Genomic DNA, 21475 nt, shown 5'->3' on the forward strand with positions numbered 1-21475 from the left:
CTTGAAATAAAACTTTACAGCCATGCACTTTTATTGTTTTGCTGCAGTAGATGCTTCAAGGACCATTAAATTCCAACATTGGAACGCTGAAATATGGCCAATGAAGGTAAAAACCCTTCCTTTGTTCAGTGTTAATCTGATATTCAACTTCAAAAAATACAGTCTTACTTTTACTGTTTATTATACGAAATATACTGTATACAGTAGCTGCAAATACTCAAAATATGTAGGAAAGTGTTTTTATAACTATACAGTATATAGTACACAAGCTGAATGTTGTTGTAATATGACTGGTCCTATACCTTTGTTTAATCATCATGTCTACACAGGGCCAGATTATAGGCGGGGCAGATGGGTGGTCACCCAGTGGAACCCACACATTGGGGGCCCCCACACTGCCACAAACATTGCCCCGACCTGGCCCACTCTGCCTGTACCCACATACGCCACTAAATGCAGGCAGCAGATAAGGGTTAATGGCTCAATTGACCCCTCAGGAGGCGTCATGGAGGGCAGATAACTCCTCGGTGTCCATCACTTACTTGCACCAGGAAGCAGCAGCAAAGCGCAGGCTACCAGCAGTGATCATCTGCTGCCCGGGATCCTCTCACTGTCACCAGGATGAGGAGGAGTTTCCTAATGTTCAGTAGTAGATTTATGTTCCCTGGCATTGCTTCCTGTAGCTACTGCATGTGTGTGTGTGACAGAGGCGGCGGCTCCTCTCCTCGGCCAGCTCTCACGGTCTCATCATTAGTGACCAGCTGGCAGCGTCTGACAGCCCCCCAGCACTGCACACGGGAGAGGGGACTCTCCAGGACTGGTTTATAGGTGGTGACGGGAGGCGTCAATTTTTTTAGTGGGGGCCCACACAACTTTATTGCCTCGGGACCCCCACAAGCCCACAAGCCTTAATCCAGCCCTGTATCTAACCCAGACGCTAACTAACAATCTGTATCACCACTTATCACAGCGATACAGAATTGTAGTGCTGCAATTTACCAATCCTGGGCTCCTTTGTTGCCCTGGCAAAAAACATCCCTCTGCAAGGGTTTTCTCTTCTTCACTGGCAGGATAATGCTTTGTTCTGATAGCAGTAACGAGGAAAGACACTAGTGCATAGGGTAAGATCCACCTACCCAGAAGCAAACCTCCCTCCCTTGTTTGGTTCTGTCTCATCAGATCATGACAGTGACAATTCAGGACTGAGTTAGTGGCTCCAACATTTCCTAACATCTTGGAGGAAATTTACAAATCGGCAGATTGCAGCAATTTATCATCAGTTTTGCATCTTGAAAATTTAAGAATGTAAAAACTGCTGCAAGCCCATATTTTCTAACCAAAATGCTATCCTGAGTTTTACTGCATAATAGTCTCTGAAGAAATTGGCCTAACTAAAGAAACATGCCAGGGTTAAAGTAACTCTTCACACAATCATCATCTTTAGAGCCAATATTGGTACTAATGATAGTTTTCTCCTATCCATCACAGTGATCATTCCTTCTCAGTACACAATCCAGACATAAGTTTTTATTCACAATTATCTGCATACAGCATCTCTGCAGGTGGGGACTCTTCATAGCATACGGAACTCACATAGGCTTACAGAGGTTCATCTCAATGAAGATTATTGTGCAGTAGGGTGAGAGCTGCCCTGCTGGCAAGAACATTTAAAATTCATTCAGGGTGTAATTTGGAACACTAGTTATCACTTGCTAAAGGATTGCTCTGTCATTGTGCAATTTTTCAATACCCAGACACCCTCATTGCATCACAGTAGTCCCTCTGCAATATCAGTTTGAAATCTACATTTGAGATGGTCAATGACTGTTTTTATCAACTTCATGCATTTATTTTTCCATTTAGGATTTGCATGTTTCTCTGTAGCATATGAACAGCTTTGGAGCCTTTGAAATTGTTCATAAAGTTTATTATTTCAAATTTAATACTAAAAGTGTATACAGCACACACATTTTTAATAAATTACTGTAATGATGGGTACACAATTGCTGATGTATTGTTTGTTCGACTGACAAATGATATATTTCAAAGGGGTTCCCTGTGATGTATGGGATACCTCTTACTGTCAGTGCATGCAGGTTACTCTTGCCACTAACGCGTTTCACCCATGGGGCTTCATCAGAGATTCTCATTCACAGGGAACTCCTGTGAGGTGATGCTCCACTGCTGCACAGCAAAGCTGGACCGCCAGCATAGCAGACATCACTTCTGATGTTTCCGGACCAGTATACCACTGGGAAGTTTTGTCGGTAGAGGAAAGCAGCTGGAGGCTGCAGGATAAATCCCCCAAGCGGCAGGAGGACCAGTGGAGATCAATGCTTACCAGTAAGCAAATTTTTCCTTAAGCGGGAAACTGCTCATTATAACTATAGAACACAGACTGTTTCCTATGAGGAGGCTGTGATTTTTTTAATCAATTTACATGTTTGCCACTGTAACGAATTGAAGTGGATACAAATGCATGTGGAAACTTAGTATAAAGGATTTTACTCTAAAGAACGTCTGAAACCTACAGCATTGTTCTCAACAGCAGCTGCATTCAGAACTAACCATTTGTAATCTGTACAGTGTATAATATGGAGCAATATGATAAATGACTTTTTGCATACCCACAAGTTATAGATATAAGTATATGATTTCAAAGGGAAATGAAACCCCCTTTTTTCAGATGGACATCTAAGAAATATGATTCGTGATCATTCATACGATTTCTTTTAAGATTTCTGATATTTTAAGATCGTCTTATTTTTTATGGTATTATTAAAATTGTATCGCCTATTCTATTTAATACAATGGCTCTAATTATATACACCTTGTCTTTGTATGATTTGAAATAATTTTTATTAGGAGAAAACACATATTATGTCAATTTCCATCTAACGCACTTATTAATAAATATTGAAAAATAAATTGCACGGTAGTCTATACAAACTTGGCACCTCTCATTTATGGATTTATTGATTTAACACAATGGAGGGGGAGACCCCTCTCTATGAGATAGGCAGCAAAATTTGTTTTAGAAGGCAGCGCGGTCAGATCAATATCTATTCCCTTAACAATAATAATAAATATTTGTGACTTTACTTTGTTGTGCATCCCTGTTTCTACCATATATATATATATATATATATATATATATATAAACATCTCTAAAGAAAGAGATATGCAAAGGAAAGCTACAGTAAACAGAGAAGGGATCTGACATTAACCTATCAGGTAATGAGTAATATATTTTGTTTATATAGCTATATTTTGCTTATAAATGCAGCCATTCTGAAATGGTGAACAGGCGCAGTGAAAAAATAGTGGTATTGTGCACAGAATAATAATTGTACGTAAAACATAGGGAGATGAACTGAGCCTTGGGGAGAGATAAAGTGAAGAGTGATAAAGTATCAACTAATCAACTCCTAACTGTCATTTTTCAAACACAGCCTGTAAAGTGGTAGTTAGGAGCTGATTGGTTGGTACTTTATCACTCTCCACTTTATCACTCTCCAAGGCTTAGTACACCTTCCCCTTAATGCAATACTTGGAATGAGTCCACTCTTCAGGGATCCCCATGACCACTCCCTCCCCTGGTGTACAATCCACACCTTGAAGGAGTCAAAGAAACCAGTGTTGATGGTGCTGTTCTGGAACTAGACCCAACAGAGACCACACTAACTGGTAAGCGAGCAAGCATATGGTCACACATTGCAACAACATTATTTGTTTGATATGATGCAATATTTTGCAAGCAAGATAATACAGTACCAGATTGAATATTATGTTTCTCCAATGTATCATATATGCGGTCAAGTACTTGAGCCACCAGTCTATGGATGCATTTAGGTTCACTTACTAACTGTGCAATTTGAACTTTTCATCAGCCATGAATTGTTGCTGGCTGGCATGGAACGCAGCAATTCAGTCAGCCATCTTTATATCTGGTTCCCTTGGCGGGGGTTTTGGTGGTTGTTATGCTTCTTCCTTAGCTGCTGGAGCTTGAAGTTGCAGAGCAGGTTCCACAAGGTATGTCCATGGTCAAATAGGTGTCTTCCTATACCTTCTCAGGTTCCAATGGATCAACAACATCTACAGTATGATTGAAGTGTGCTGTAATAAAAATGTGAATGTAAGTATTTGTGTACAATTTTTAATTTTCAACTTACATAATGAATGAAAATGCTGTTCTTTTGTTAAAGTTGAAATAATTTAAAACACATTAAATTACTATAGCCACATTTGCACATTTGTCATCTTGATAACTAGGAACCACAGCAGCACTGAGCACTTTCCACAAATCTACAACAACAAAAACCTTACCATTTGCAAAACTTAGTTAGTTAGTTAGTTAGTTAGTTAGTTAGTTAGTTAGTTTGGCTTTTACATGTAAAATTCATTAACCTTTGCACAGTATTGTACAATGAGTAAGTAATGCAAACTTGAGCTTAATACATACGAGTATGTAATACAAACATGAGTATAATACACATGAGAATGTAATGCAGACATGAGTATAATACATATGAGTATGTAATACAAACATGAGTATAATACATATGAGTATGTAATACAAACATGAGTAGAATACACATGAGAATGTAATGCAGACATGAGTATAATACATATGAGTATGTAATACAAACATGAGTATAATATATATTAGTATTTAATACAAACATGAGTAGAATACACTAGAATGTAATACAAACATGAGTATAATACACATGAATATGTAATACAAACATGAGTATAATACACACAGGGGCAGAACTATGGGAGACAATGGAGGCGCCTGCTGCCGGGCTCCAGCTCTGAAGGGGTACCTCCTCCATTGTCCAGAACATATTCACCCCACTTAGGGCTGTAGCTATGTACCCGGAGTGTACCGTCACAGCCGCCCAATACACAGCACCTCTTCCTGGAACCTGAGAAGCCACCATACACTAGTGGAGAGCTCCATCTCAGACCATCAGCTTCTGCCTTTGTCTATCTATCGCAGGGATGGGGAACCTCCTGCCCGGGGGCCTTGTAAAGGCCCCTGGAATTATTTGGTCTGGCACTCGGAGCTTTGTTCCGTTAGCCTCATCTGGCTAGTAGGGTGCCTAGAATGGCACACTGCAGACAGAATCTATGTAGCAGTGCCGCTTGGAGCGTGGTTAGGACACTTCAGATGATCACACCGCTGCCCTTACAGGTCCCCGAGTATCCTCGGGATGCTCCGGGCATTGCTGTAATCACTGGCGATTATGGCCCTGCCCCCGTGTGTTGTCACATTGATGGGGCATGGCCTGCATCGGGCCCGCGAATAATGTTATATATATCAAAATGGCCCTTGGCAGAAAAAAGGTTCCCCACCCCTGATCTATAGCCTGTCTGCATGCGAATTGCTACATTACAGTGTCAGCGGCTGTGACGGAGGGGGGGAGACACCAAATGATAACTTGCCTCTGGGCGTCAGGGATTAATTTACGCCACTGAATACACATGAGTATGTAATACAGACATGAGTATAATACATATGAGTATGTAATACAGACATGAGTATAATACATATGAGTATGTAATACAGACATGAGTACTGTATAATACACATGAGTATGTCATACAGACATGAGTATAATACATATGAGTATGTAATACAAACATGAGCATAATACACATGAGTATGTAATACAAACATGAGTATAATACATTTGAGTATGTAATACAGACATGAGTATAATACATATGAGTATGTAATACAAATATGAGTATAAAGCACATGAATATGTAATACAAACATGAGTATAATACATATGAGTATGTAATACAGACATGAGTATAATACATATGAGTATGTAATACAAACATGACTATAATACACATGAATATGTAATACAGACATGAGTATAATACACATGAGTACTGTAATACAAACATGAGTATAATACACATGAATATGTAATACAAACATGAGTATAATACACATGAATATGTAATACAGACATGAGTATAATACACATGACTACTGTAATAAAAACATGAGTATAATACACATGAATATGTAATACAAACATGAGTATAATACACGAGTATGTAATACAGACATGAGTATAATACACGAGTATGTAATACAAACATGAGTATAATACATGAGTATGTAATACAAACATGAGTATAATACATATGAGTATGTAATACAGACATGAGTATAATACATATGAGTATGTAATACAAACATGAGTATAATAACATAAATATGTAATACAGACATGAGTATAATACACATGAGTACTGTAATACAAACATGAGTATAATACACATGAATATGTAATACAAACATGAGTATAATACATGAGTATGTAATACAGACATGAGTATAATACACATGAGTATTGTAATACAAACATTGTTTTGAATCTGATATGCACTATCTTCACAATAAATGTATCCATTGTAAACAACATTATACTAAGGTAAATAATAACAACATTCTCTTTCCTCCTCATAAAGATCAACTCGCTTGATACATTCTTACCATAGAAGAAACATAGATCCCTGGCAGATTGCATTCTGGCCCTGCATCCACTGTCCCCTCCTGCTTTCTTGTCTCCTACACATTCTCTTCTTCTCTCGTCTCTCCTGACATCCTCTACATACATACATACATACATACAAACAACACAGAAATAAAAAAAAAAACAATTACCACACACACAAAAAGTAGACACAAGACACACAAAAAGACAGACAAAATACCAAACAAAAAACAAGACAGACCATTAGTGGATCCAGTAAAAATGACAAGGGGAAACACTAGCACAAATCCCCCTTACATAAAATTTCTCCACACCACCCCAACCCCTCTACTGACATTCTCTTTGGCTTTAACAACCTTGTAGCAAAACTCACCGACTAACATTGATTCAGGGCTGGAGCTACTATTAGGCAGCTTTAGGGAGCTGCCTAGGGCATTCCACTGAGGCTGCCAACACCATGATAATGAAGTATGTGAAGGAAACATCCTTATTTCACTTAATTTTGGCAATGGCCATGGATCCTATAAGTGGCGGCCACTGTCCATGCACTTTTCAGCTGCTGTCTAGCCGAGACATGACTGACATTTCATCATCTGGCATGTCTGGTGCAGTGCAGCCAGTGGCAGCAGTACTTGACGCCAGCCCCCTTCACTCTCCAATGTGCTGCTTTCCTTCCCTCTCTGAAGCCCCATTCGTCCTCTCTGAAGACCCACCTCTTGTTTGTACTTCCCTGCTCCTAACTGTGCCTGTCCTTCCTTACAGGCCAGCTCTCCGCATTGAGCCGGAATATGAAGAGACCACAGAACCTCATGGACCCCTAGGTAAGTATCTGTGGGTGGGTTGGTATTTCTTAGTGTTATCTGGGGGGGGTTGAGGTGTATATTAATATTATCTGGGGGTGGTTTAATGTTATCTAGGGAGGTGGCTTGTGTAGTAAAATTGTTTGGAGTGGGGGGTGTATTATCATTATGGAGTTGTATTGAGGTATTCTGGAAATATTTGGGGGTGTTACAATGTTATACGTGTGTATTGGGGGTATATTAATGATTTGTGAGAATTACTGAAGGGAATGTATTGATGTTTATGTACATACACTTGGATCATGGATCTTGGATTGATGCTGACTAGTGGGCAGTTTAATAGGCCTAGCGTTGTAGTGCCAGGGACCAAGGGCTATGATTTACTTAATATATAGAGAGAGCGGGCTGGATCAACCAGGCAACACTAAACAGTCGGCGATAGTGAAGAGTGATGTAGGAAGAAAATACTTTATTAGTCAAATAAAGCATTTTTTTCCCATTATTATAACAGAGTAAGATATATATTGTTATATAATATATTTATTATTTATTTCCATTGAATCTGCACCTGGAGGCCCCTTATCCTCAAATGCTGCCTCCAGCTGATTGGTTGCTATGTTCAACTTCTCCACTTTATCTCTCTCGAAGGCTTGATACAGCACCACCTAGCCATCATTTATATATCACTATAAAATTACATTTAGAAGCTGATTGGTCTCTACAAGCAACTTCTCCACTTTATCTCTCTCAAAGGTTTGCAGCAGTGCATCTTCCCCTATGTGTGACAATTTGTTTTTCAGAAACAGATATAACATTTCAATTCTTAAAAGAGGGTTGCAAAGCATAAATGTTGCCAACTCACCTTATAACAGTTACATCCCACTACCAAGTGTGAAGCCATTTGCTCTCAGTAATTGCTACTATGGCTCTGTTAGATGATATCACCACTACTAGACATTGCATTTTAGATTGGAATACCATAAATATTGATTGATAACATGCTATACAATGATATAATTATAAGATTCAATATATAGGCAGAGATGACACAGCATGCACTTTTTAGTATATATGGTTGAAACCAAAAGTGACACATAATGTATGCTGTGTGAACCAGCAGTTCAAGATACAAATAAAAATATACATTTCTAGATAGGTGACCATTAAATATGATGTTGAATTATGTAGTAGACAAACAATATTCAACAAATTAATAAATCAATAACTTATGCCATATTCATAGATACAAAGCATGAACACTTTCTTGAGAGAGAGAGAGAGAGAGAGAGAGAGAAAGAGAGAGAGAATATAATACATTACTTGGCACTCGCAGGGCTTAGTGAAAAAGTATAGACAGTGACAGCAACTTACTCACAGAAAAAATATCCTTCTGCTGTCAACGTTTCATTTTTCTTACAAAAATTTAATCAGGATGAGGATGAAATAAGCAGAGCTTACCTTTATTATACCAATAGAAGAGTTACCTGTGGTTAGATAGCCGCCTCTCGACATCACCGCCAGTGTCCTGATGAAATTTTTGTAATAAAAATGAAACGTTGACAGCAGAAGGATATTTTCCTGTAATTAGGTGGTTGTCACCGGGCGATACTATATCACTAAGTCCTGTGAATGCCATGTAATGTATTATGCTCTATATCCAATTTGTTCACCCTGGCAATTTGGCACCCTGGCAAGATATATCTATTGAAGGATAAGTGCTGGTATTTGCTATTATTATATATATATATATATATATATATATATATACTTTTGGATCTGCCGGCACTCCCTTGCTGGAAATACGATGCAGCTGCATAAGGTGCCCTCCTGCATACAAAAAGCAAACATATATACGATCTCTTTAAGGAGAAGGCGGCACTCAGATGACTTTTGAAATAATGCAATCACACAGCCCAGTGATGTCAACGTTTCAGAACATATAATGTAGTTCTTTCGTCAGGATAAACAAGTAACATACAGACATACCTATTTATAATAAACACCAAGTGACGACGCCGGAAGTCTGTGTGCACCACAGCTTGTCAGCGTTAATTGGAGTGCATAGCAACCATCACCAAAACACATAGCAGCTGCCTATAATTACAAAGAAACTTGCATGTAATGATCGTATCCAAATTACTCAAAGTAGTAATAACACTACACTTCTAATCCCATGTAGAAATATTAAATTCTTGCTTTAAAGCATATATAGGGATACATCATAACAATCAGATCATATGGCAACTATGTTAGATGCTTGCTGGAGGAATCTCCTTGACTAACTGCAATAAGTATAGCGTATCATACAAGCATTTGAGCATAACCTCAAACAGACAGCATAGAATCTAGGAGATATCTAATGAATATAATTATTAAAGAAAAGCATGCAAACCAAGCGATTCATTTAAAACAAGCTGTGCCAAGGTACCCAGCTGGAATATCCAACGAGACTCCAGCTGTAGTAACTTGCGTGATCTATCTCCCCCTCGAATCCACGATGGTACCTGATCGATGATCCGATATCTCAGGGAAGCCAGACTATGTTTGGCTTCCATGAAATGCCTAGCAACAGGTTGTTCACTGGACTTTTTCACCAGTGCCAACCTGATGGCGCTGCGATGCAGCGCCATGCGCTCTTTAAACATGCGCTCAGTCTTTCCAATATAATTCTTACTGCAAGGACAAGTAATCATGTACACGACAAATTTTGAAGTACATGACAAAAAGTGTTTGATTTGAATGTTTTTACCTGTAGTTGGATGCTATAGTAGGGGCAGGAATTTACGTGATATTTTAGTAAAAGCTGATGTCACAGATTATAACAAATCCAGAACAGACATGTTTTAGGTGTCCGAACTGCACGACCTGTAATTACATGGTGAGTGGCAGTTCTTTTAGACATCCAACTACAGGTAAAAACATTCAAATCAAACACTTTTTGTCATGCACTTCAAAATTTGTCGTGTACATGATTACTTGTCCTTGCAGTAAGAATTATATTGGAAAGACTGAGCGCATTTCTAAAGAGCGCATGGCGCTGCATCGCAGCGCCATCAGGTTGGCACTGGTGAAAAAGTCCAGTGAACAACCTGTTGCTAGGCATTTCATGGAAGCCAAACATAGTCTGGCTTCCCTGAGATATCGGATCATCGATCAGGTACCATCGTGGATTCGAGGGGGAGATAGATCACGCAAGTTACTACAGCTGGAGTCTCGTTGGATATTCCAGCTGGGTACCTTGGCACCGCTTGGTTTAAATGAATCGCTTGGTTTGCATGCTTTTCTTTAATAATTATATTCATTAGATATCTCCTAGATTCTATGCTGTCTGTTTGAGGTTATGCTCAAATGCTTGTATGATACGTTATACTTATTGCAGTTAGTCAAGGAGATTCCACCAGCAAGCATCTAACATAGTTGCCATATGATCTGATTGTTATGATGTATCCCTAGATATGCTTTAAAGCAAGAATTTGATATTTCTACATGGGATTAGAAGTGTAGTGTTATTACTACTTTGAGTAATTTGGATACGATCATTACATGCAAGTTTCTTTGTAATTATAGGCAGCTGCTATGTGTTTTGGTGATGGTTGCTATGCACTCCAATTAACGCTGACAAGCTGTGTTGCACACAGACTTCCGGCGTTGTCACTTGGTGTGGATTATAAATAGGTATGTCTGTATGTTACTTGTTTATCCTGACGAAAGAACTACATTATATGTTCTGAAACGTTGACATCACTGGGCTGTGTGATTGCATTATTTTAAAAGCCATCTGAGTGCCGCCTTCTCCTTAAAGAGATTGTGTATATATATATATATATATATATATATATATCATACACACACACAATACTGTGCAAAAGTTTTAAGCAGGTATAACTACCTGGTGTCTTGTTGCTGTGTTCAGTCTTTCCATGGTGTATGGCCTGTGACATGAAACTGTATAGGTCTACAAGCACAAGCATACCCAAGGCTACCAGGGCATGTTAACACAAGACGAACCAAGTTCCTGCATGCCCTGACATCCTGGACACACTAAGATTTGTAGTGCACTAGAAAAAAAAAACAAACGTGCACAGTAATTAAAATACATTATTCAATAAAGACTACAATACACATCATCTTTTCCCTTCTATATTAATAAGTCCCTTATTTAGTGTACAGTATTTTCTCCATTTTGCCCTTCCAACGTGAACCTCACCCCCGTGCTAGAAACACCAGGGGTGCTGTTGCAGCCCGACATCACTTGCACATCATCTCCTGTCTCCTCTGCTCTTAGCAGTGTCCCGCAGTCAGCTGCAGCAAAGATCCCTGGTCTCCTTCTGTCTGCTCTGCTCTTACCAATGTTCTCCATTGATTATTACTATGTATTAGCCTTCTTATATGTCCCTTTATATCAGAAACATTTAAAGTTAGGGAGAGTACATTTTTTTTATTTTTATCCCTAATATATTTCATCCCCCACAATACCCAACACATACCAATCTCCACTCACTGTTTCCAATATGTCAACTATGCAGGAAAAGAGTTCAAGCACCACATCAATCACAAGGCTCTATTCGCAAGGTAATTTGCATATATGCAAATTATCTTGCCCACAATGCATCTTGTTTGTTATTGATGCCCTCATTTCCTGTGTTGTTGACATATACAAATTAATAAACAGTGCTTTTCATGTAGTAATGGTGGGTACACACTACACAATATGCTCCCTGAGCGATATCGTGTAGTGTTGTCCCCGGCAGGCTGTGCTCAATGTCATTCATGACATTGAGCACAGCGGCTGAACGATATCATTAACAATATCGTTCAGCGCCGGGCTCTCTCCCCCATTCCCTGACATGCAGCAACCTGACGAGATCGGGCGGGAACGCGCGTCGTCGTTATCGTTCATCTTTCTGGGGTTAAAAATGGATGATAAAGTGGACGATATCGTTATCATTCAGTCGTCCACTTTATCGCCCAGTGTGTATGCACCTTCAGTGTTATAACTGAAAAAAAAAAATATATATATATATATATATGTATAAATATATATATTGTCTCCCTATTTCTACAAGCATGTAAATTGAACTACCCCCAGTGTAAGTGTAATAAATATATGTTTTTCTCATTTTGGGGGACTGGCTGTGATCTTGTTAGGTGGTGGCTAACCCCGTGTTGGGAATAAGACATGATCTATATGGACTGTCTTCATTCTTATGTGGGAAAATATAAAAGATCTATCATCCCAGTAAATTAAAGGTGGAGTGTAGGTATCAGTTGTTAAAAAGCGTAATACAGTACAGATAGCCCAATTTGAACATATGTAAATTATGTTACCCATAATGCATTTTGTTTGTTTTTGATTCAATGTTTTTAAGCTTTTCCTGTATTTTTTTGCATAAATAAATAAAATTATACTCTCCCTATTTCTTCACATGTGTGAATTAAACTACCCCCAGTGTGTGTTTTTTTTTATTTTTTTTTAGCAGAAGAAGTCATCGGAGGGGGGTGCCAGTCCCTTAGTTTGCCAGGGGTGCTTGGACCCCTAGATACACCCCTGAACAAAACTAAGCCTATATAATGTACATGTAGTATTCAGGATATCAGTCAGCAAAGTAGAGCCTAACAAAAGCGCTTCATGCCATATGAAGATCTGTATTGATTGTCTGACAAAACACCTCTGTCCTGTGGCACATTAACTTGAGATAGATTTTTAATGGAGCACACCATCTCACGCCACTCTATCTAAGTTAGGTTGCATTGGGAGCAAAGTTTAAAATGACACATCATTTTGTAAAAAGAGTTTATGTATATGAACACATAAACGAAGCTTGGCGTCCCACTTCCCCCTTGTAGTATTACTCCCAGAGGAAGGCCACCACGCCTGAAATGCATTGGAGTTCTTAACACTCCTATTACCAACATAGCTTGCTGAAAGGCCACTACCACGAGACGGAAGGACCGTACCTGCCGCTGCAGGAGAAGAGGCGACCTGATAAAACAAGCTGGCGAAGGGAAGAAGCAGGTGGGCGTCGAGAACATCCAAGGTACGCGACAGGTGATTCGGGGGAACCACTAACGTGACACCCTCTCCCCAGACAGCGGCATTTCTCTCTGGAAGCACGTTCACAGCGAGAGCCTGGAGACAGGTTCAACACTGTTGTTCGATCCCACGTAGAGGATAGCCCAGTCCAGAGCACCCCTTAATTTCTCTGGCCACCATACTGCCTACCCTCAGAAGTTATACCCGGGCAACGTCGACACCAGAGACCCACTGTGCAAATTCTGCATCTGTTAATTTTCATGAGTGGAAGCGGGACGCCACAGCCACTCTACTGAATAAATGAAATTTATTCCTAATACTCATCAATTAGTACTTGGATTAGGCATCCACCTATCAAACAACAGCTAGTACCTGGACACCAATTATTTGTTACTTTGCAGGGAGTTTGAACACATTGTCTATCGCATATTGGTATTGATTTACTCCTAATGTTCTGATCTGTACCCAAGGTAACAAAAACAAACTATTTTCTGATTAATGACGATACTGTATGTATTAATTTTTAGCACTAGTAAGTAAAGTATCTTTTATAAACACATTACAGTCTATTTATATATGTATTTTTTCCATTCCTAAACGCATTCAAAGACATTTGGTGATACATACACATAAAGGATACAAGCAGCAAAGAGCACTATTTACTAGGCTGAGCGCAGCACAATTCTTTCTTCATTTTGTAAAAAGAGTTTAATGTATAAGAACACATAAACGAAGCTCGGCGTCCCACTTTCCCCTCATAGTAGTTAATCTTGGCATACTTGAATACAGACATGTAAATTGTAATATCAACGAATGTGTGAAAGTGCGCTGGATAGTAAATAAATTGCAATACACTTCAATTTGTAAAAATTCAATAAAATCAGATGCTAGTCATCATAACCTAATATAGTCATAGTGAACCACAGTTCCACCAGTTCTTAATGGATTCAGTGTTCATAAGCATTTTAAGATACACCCAGGGCCAGATTAAGCCTTGTGGGGGCCCCAGGGAAACTAAATTGCGGGGGCCCCTTCAAGCCACAAGGAGCTTCCCCCTTCCCCCTAAGCCTTCTGCCCTCCTACCCCCAAAGCCACTGCTGCTGACTTACCTGAGAGACGGCGTGCGGGCATGAGCTGCTCCCTGGTCCTTTCATCGGCGTCACGGATGTAATGTGTCACGTGGCACAGATGAGAAGAAGACTCGGGAGCCGCTCTGCGCTGTATGCAGCGGCACTGACTGTGCCGCTTCATACATTAACAGCGAATCGTGGCAGTGAGCATCAGTCCGGGAACAGGTGTCACTGGACACCTGTTCTCGGCAGGGTCACACTGACCCTGCGTGGGGGCCCCTCCATGTGTGGGGGCCGAGGGTCGACTGCCCATGTCACCCCCCCCCTTTATCCGGCCCTGGATACACCAAACATCAAGTATAGAAACTTGCAGCTCCTCTGCGTTGGTAGTTCCCAGAATCCCGTAGTCATAACAATCTGTGAAAGCAGAGCAAACATGGGGTATGAAATTGTTTTATTAAAACATTGTATGCAGAGACGGAGATTGCCTGGTGGAGTATATGCTTAATATCACGTGGTAACCAGCCCACAGAGTTAAAGACCTTGGTACGGGTCACCCTTCACAGATATAAATGGCAATGTTTTGAGGTGATGACAAGACTCATTACATTAAGGTGGCAGCTTCTGCTACATTTATTTTGTGGTCCTGGTGTCTCTTCTCTTTTAAATGGATCCTGCAGGTTCACAACTTACGAGGTTTGTATCATTGCCTGTACTACACTGCTTCACCCACCACAGCATATGGTAGTGACTGCAATATAATGCAAAGATCAGCACAGTGACTGCCAATACAGAGGACATTAAAAACCATCTTAAATTTACAATACAGAGAGCATCACTGACTGCCATATAATAAAGAGGAGATTAGTGACCACCATATAATATATATTGAGCATCAGTGATTGCCATATAGTATAGAGAGCATGTATATGCATACAAATATTATATGCATAAATATATACATTTTTATGGAAATAGATGAAGAAAGGTTGAGTGCCCAATATTGTAACATGTTTAGGCCCAATAAAATAGAAAAAAATGCCAAATAAATGCAAACCAACTAGATACTAAATATTGCTTATCTGTAATTTTGAGGTAGTCTGGAAGTCAGTCACGGGCCAATCGTCCTCAGGTATTCTCTCTTCTGTCAAGGCAGGTTTAGGATCCACAAGTCACAGTTATATAGGTACTGTGTCCAGCATAAATACAACAGAAAAAGTTGCGTAATAGTGTGATATCTTAGGTGTGTGTAGGATAAAGGAGCGGGGTTTAGTGCAACCAAAATGAAAGTGTCAAGTCCTAATTATATGCTCATATACATTCAAGAAAAAAATGTATAATTGATGTGCTTATTACAGTGTCACAGTATTTCTTGCATTACCAAGGGTGAATAGGATTCTTACATATATTAATGCAATAACAGAGGAATATCCACATAGAGCAGTAATAAAAAAAAAATGATGAGCAGAACAGACTGTCTACTTTCCGGCTGGGATGACGGGGTGTCCAGTTCTGCCATATTGTTGTCCAGTGGCAGGGTTATGGGAAGCATCTGTCGGGTTTCTCCAGTCCTGCTCTGTAACAGCGGGTCCATAGGGGTCTGTTGCAAGTTCCTTCCACTCCTTAGCAGCCACAGTGACGACTGATGTGCTGCTATGTTTGTTCTGTGTATAAAGTGCCCTCTGGGGGTCAACGTGCTGAACCACAGCCTTTTTATGTGATTTCAGTATGGTGCACCAAACTGAAGCCAGAGTATCCTATTAGCCCTGAAGTGCCGCCTGATGCCTGCACTTATCGTGGATATTTTTGAGGACCTGATGTGTTGCGAAAACACATACTGTACGTCTGTGAGGTTTTTGCGGACCATATGTGTTTTCGTGAGATATATCCTATTATTTTGTTTGAAATAATAGGATAGGGTGAAAAAAAATTGGCAAAAAACAGGGATAATCGGCAAAAAAACACAGTTTTTCACCATTCACAGGGATCCATTAGCGCCCGAACAATATTCGGGGTTAATTGGATATCGCCTTCTGAGTTGCACGGATCACTGTGCACCAATACAAGTGGCAGGGGTTTGCATACAGTGCATACATAGATGTGGATTTAGACATTTTTGCATAGGTCCTTCTATTCTGAGTTCAGTCGGATCTGTCTTTCCATGGAAGTTAGAGTTTTGGGGCAGCAGCAGTGCGAGCGCACAGAATCGCCCTGTCCTGTGGGAGTGAGATAGGCATGTCGAGGACGTGTATGAAAAGCTGCATGTGATTCTGTCATGTATATGGGGCAGGGAGGCCTGTTTCTGATGGGGCTGATGCAAGTGCCGATACTAATGTTGACAGCTGAGGCAGTTGGCATAAAATGATTGGGTTGCATGGGTTTCTGCATGCAGATGCACAAACTCCCACGGCTACCCACTGCTACAGTGACTCAGACTCATTTTATCCTTTGCATATCAATTATATCAGTTCCTCTCCTTTCAGAGATTACAGTCTGATCTCTACACCACAAATCACAAGTAAGAAAATTAGATTGCAGTGTATTTAGAAACACGATCATTGGGCACTTTGGAAACATTATTCAGTGCTAACAATACTAAATTCATGCTATTCTGGGCACAATTGTATTTCATTAAGTGTCTACTGCAGTAGCGTATCTCTATTGGGTGCATCATGTCCCCTGGGGAGCCTACAACGCACACCCTTTACCCTATGCTTTACTTACCCTCTGTCCATCAGGCGGCTGGATGCATCTTGTTTCTGGCTCTATCTTAGAAATATGGTGCTGATGACACTTCTCCGAAGATAATGGCGCAAATCCGCAAATGTACGAAAGACTCTGACAGAGTCCTTCTGACAGTCTGCACATGTGCTAGCACCATATTTTTTCCAAAAGGGATGGGGCCACAGACAGCTGCACATGGGCCCTCTCCAATCTTAAAGCGCCCATGGTCCACTGACTTTACTCTTCAGTGGGGCCCTAAAATATGCTTTCATTAAAATGTAAAATTATCTTTGTTTCCAGGTCTTAAAAGTCCATCATATCATATTATTAAGATATACAGTCAGGTCCATAAATATTGGGACATTGACAGAATTTTCAGATTTTGGCCTCTATTCACCACCACAATGCTTTTGAAATGAAACAAACAAGATGTGCTTTAACTGCAGACTTTCAGATTTAATTTGAGAGTAATTACATCCAAATTGGGTGAACGGTGTAGGATTTACAACAGTTTCAATATGTGCCTCCCACTTTTTAAGGGACCAAAAGTAATGGGACTATCAACTCAAAAGCTATTTCATGGACAGGTGTGAGCTATTCCCTCGTTATTTCATTATCAATTAAGCAGGTAAAAGGTCTGGAGTTGATTCTAGGTGTGACATTTGCATTTGGAATCAGTTGCTATCAACTCTCAATATGAGATCCAAAGAGCTGTCACTATCAGTGAAGCAAGCCATCATTAGGCTGAAAAATCAAAACAAACCCATCAGAGAGATAGCAAAAACATTAGGTGTGGCCAAATCAACTGTTTGGAACATTCTTAAAAAGAAAGAACGCGCCGGAGAGCTCAGCAACACCAAAAGACCCGGAAGACCACGGAAAACAACTGTGGTGGATGACAAAAGAATTATTTCCTTGGTGAAGAAAAACCCCTTCACAACAGTTGGCCAAATCAAGAACACTCTCCAGGAGGTAGGTGTATATGTGTCAAAGTCAACAATCAAGAGAAGACTTCACAAGAGTGAATATAGAGGGTTCACCACAAGATGCAAACCATTGGTGAGCCACAAAAACAGGAAGAACAGATTAGAGTTTGCCAAACAACATGTAAAAAAGCCATTACAGTTCTGGAACAACATCCTATGGACAGATAAGACAAAGACCAACTTGTACCAGAGTGATGGGAAGAGAAGAGAAGGAAAGGAACTGCTCATGATCCTCATCAGTGAAGCATGGTGGTGGTAGTGTCATGGCGTGGGCATGTATGGCTGCCAATGGAACTGGTTCCCTTGTATTTATTGATGATGTGACTGCTGACAAAAGCAGCAGAATGAATTCTGAAGTGTTTCGGGCAATATTATATGCTCATATTCAGTCAAATACTTCAGAACTCATTGGACGGCGCTTCACAGTGCAGATGGACAATGACCCGAAGCATACTGCATAAGCAACCAAGGAGTTTTTTAAGGCTAAAAAGTGGAATGTTATGCAATGGCCAAGTCAATGCCCTGACCGGAATCCGATTGAGCATGCATTTCACTTGATGAAGACAAAACTGAAGGGAAAATGCCCCAAGAACAAGCAGGAACTGAAGACATTTGCAGTAGAGGCCTGGCAGAGCATCACCAGGTATGAAACCCAGCGTCTGGGGATGTCTATGCGTTCCAGACTTCAGGCTGTAATTGCCTGCAAAGGATTTGCAACAAAGTATTAAAAAGTGAAAGTTAGATTTAGGATTATTTAGTTTGTCCCATTACTTTTGGCCCCATAAAAAGTAGGAGGCACATATAGAAACCGTTGTAATTTCTACACCGTTCACCTAATTTGGATGTAATAACCCTCAAATTAAATCTGAAAGTCTGCAGTTAAATCACATGTTGTTTGTTTCATTTCAAAGCCATTGTGGTGGTGAATAGAGGCCAAAATATGAAAATTCTGTCAATGTCCCAATATTTATGGACCTGACTGTATATAGAGATTGATGGTATGTGAGTACTATGCAAATGTGTGTACCTTATCCTGCATGTTTTCTCTCTGGATGTACTCAGAAATCATGCCTGCCTGTTTAGATTTATGCAGTTCAGGCACTTGCACCCGCCTGTGCCAAGAGAGGTAGCATTCTAATTCTAAACCCTGCTAATTGAGTTGGCCGCTGCAGTTAATTGTATTCCCCCCATAGTTTGTAGCTTTATACTCAGGAGAACTGTCTGATAATTTTTCAGTTAACATTCTGTTGTATTAATTGTGCTCTTAACATAAGAATATAACCTTGAATGGGTATGTAATGCTGGCTGTCGGGATGCCTCCTGTCAGAATATCGACAGCGTCATCCCGATGGTTGGTATCCCGACAGGGGTCGGGTAAGTATACTTACCCTCCCCCCTTCCCCCTAACCCTCCCTTTTTGTAGCCTAACCCTAACCCTCCCTACCCCGCACCCTAACCCTCCCCGTTAGTGCCTAAACCTAAGTCTCCCCCTTCATGCCTAAACCTAACCCTCTCCCTTAGTGCCTAACCCCCCCAGTGGTGCCTAACACTAAACCTCTCCCCTAGGGGTGCCTAACCTCCCCCCCAAAACCTAACTCTAACCTCGCTACACTTCCTAAACCTAACGCTCCAACCCGCAGATAACGCTTAGGGTGCCTCGGACTTACCTCGTTTGGGCTGGCATCCATCGGCGTTCTGGATTAAGATAGGCGTTGGTATTTTGACGCCTATTTTAAGTCCCTTGTCGGGATTCCGATGTCAGTATTGTCTCCCTATAACCTACCCTGAACACAAATCCAGTATGAATTTAATAGGCTACTCAGTCAGTTAAAAATATTTCTCAGTCAAACCTATTCAGCAAAACCTTGAAATGTGGCTAAATCCTAAAGATATATAATTTCATCGGTTATCAAGGGTTTAACAGAATTAGAAGGAACATTGGTGACTGTTCTACTGTATCTAGCGATTACAAGAAGGCAAGCAGTAGCTCTACATGAGTCAGGAAACTTCATAGATATTTTTGGCATGGTGCACTGCATACTGCAAATTTTTCCTAACCAAAATATGTAGCTCTTAATATTATGACAAATGTGTCAACCTCTGCTTTTGAACAATATAGCTTACAGGACTCCATTTTAAATATGTTTTTAATCAAATATGTTTTTTCTAATTTATTTTTGATGAAATGATCCCTTTAAATGTCTGTCCGAGTTGTGATTTGAATTGTTATGCTGCATGCACATAAATGGGAGTACTGTTTCATAGAAATAATTCAAACGAGCCATGAAAACACACCTGTTCCACAAAGCCTACCAGTTATTTTCTCCCTCTTAAATCTACTCCTCTGTCCTCTCTCCATATTTCTTCCTAGTTTTACCCCTATTCCTTTAGACCACAGGTTCTCAAACTCGGTCCTCAGGACCCAAACAGTGTTTTCCAGGTCTCCTCATAGAATCACAGGTGAAATAATTAGCTCCATCTGTGCATCTTTTAAAATGTGTCTGTGAGTAATGACTACACCTGTGCACCTGCTGGATGACCTGCAAAATGTAACCTGTGTGGGGTCCTGAGCACCGAGTTTGAGAACCACTGCCTTAAACTGGGCATCCACTATACAATTTTCTGTCAGATATCTGTCCAATCTGGCTGGTTGGAATGAAAACCTGGTAATGTATGGGAGCAAATGACAGTCGATCATATGGTATTAAACACTGAAAAAAGGACAACATTTTTTTTTCAAATTTTTTCAATTTGTGTGTTTTAACCAATTTTGTCTGAACAACCATTTTTGGCTATTTTCCAGTGTTTGTGAGCAAATGGACGATTGTCATTTGCATATTTAAAACAAATACATATCCCCCACCACCACTAGTTAGTCAGTGCATTAGAATTACACTCTCCAGTTATGATTAGAGATGTACACGGACCCCCGTGTTTTTGTTTTGGTTCTAAACAATCATCATGTTTTAGTTTTGAAAAAAATTATAAAGCAGCTAAAATAATGTAATCTGGGCCTATTTTTGTACCTACAGTATTATTAACCTCAATAACATTCATTTCCAGTCAATTTTGTCCACCTCACAATATTGTTTTCACCCATATTGGCCAAAGGCTGCAACGAGCTTGCTGGCTAAACTAAGCGACAGAGCAGCAGCACAAACACATAGCAGTTTAAAAGAATAAAACAAAAAGGTCACCTTGGGGTGCAGCGATCTCAAACACAGTACCGTATACAATTTTTTGGGGCAAATAATAAACTATTTAGTATACGTAGTGATAGATTTCCAAGAGAAAAACAAGATGTGGGTTCACTTTAATGGCACCCTAATTGCATTTA

This window comes from Taudactylus pleione, unplaced genomic scaffold (genome assembly GCF_031769625.1).
Source record: "Taudactylus pleione unplaced genomic scaffold, aTauple2 ptg000006l, whole genome shotgun sequence".
In the NCBI taxonomy this organism is placed as follows: domain Eukaryota; kingdom Metazoa; phylum Chordata; class Amphibia; order Anura; family Myobatrachidae; genus Taudactylus; species Taudactylus pleione.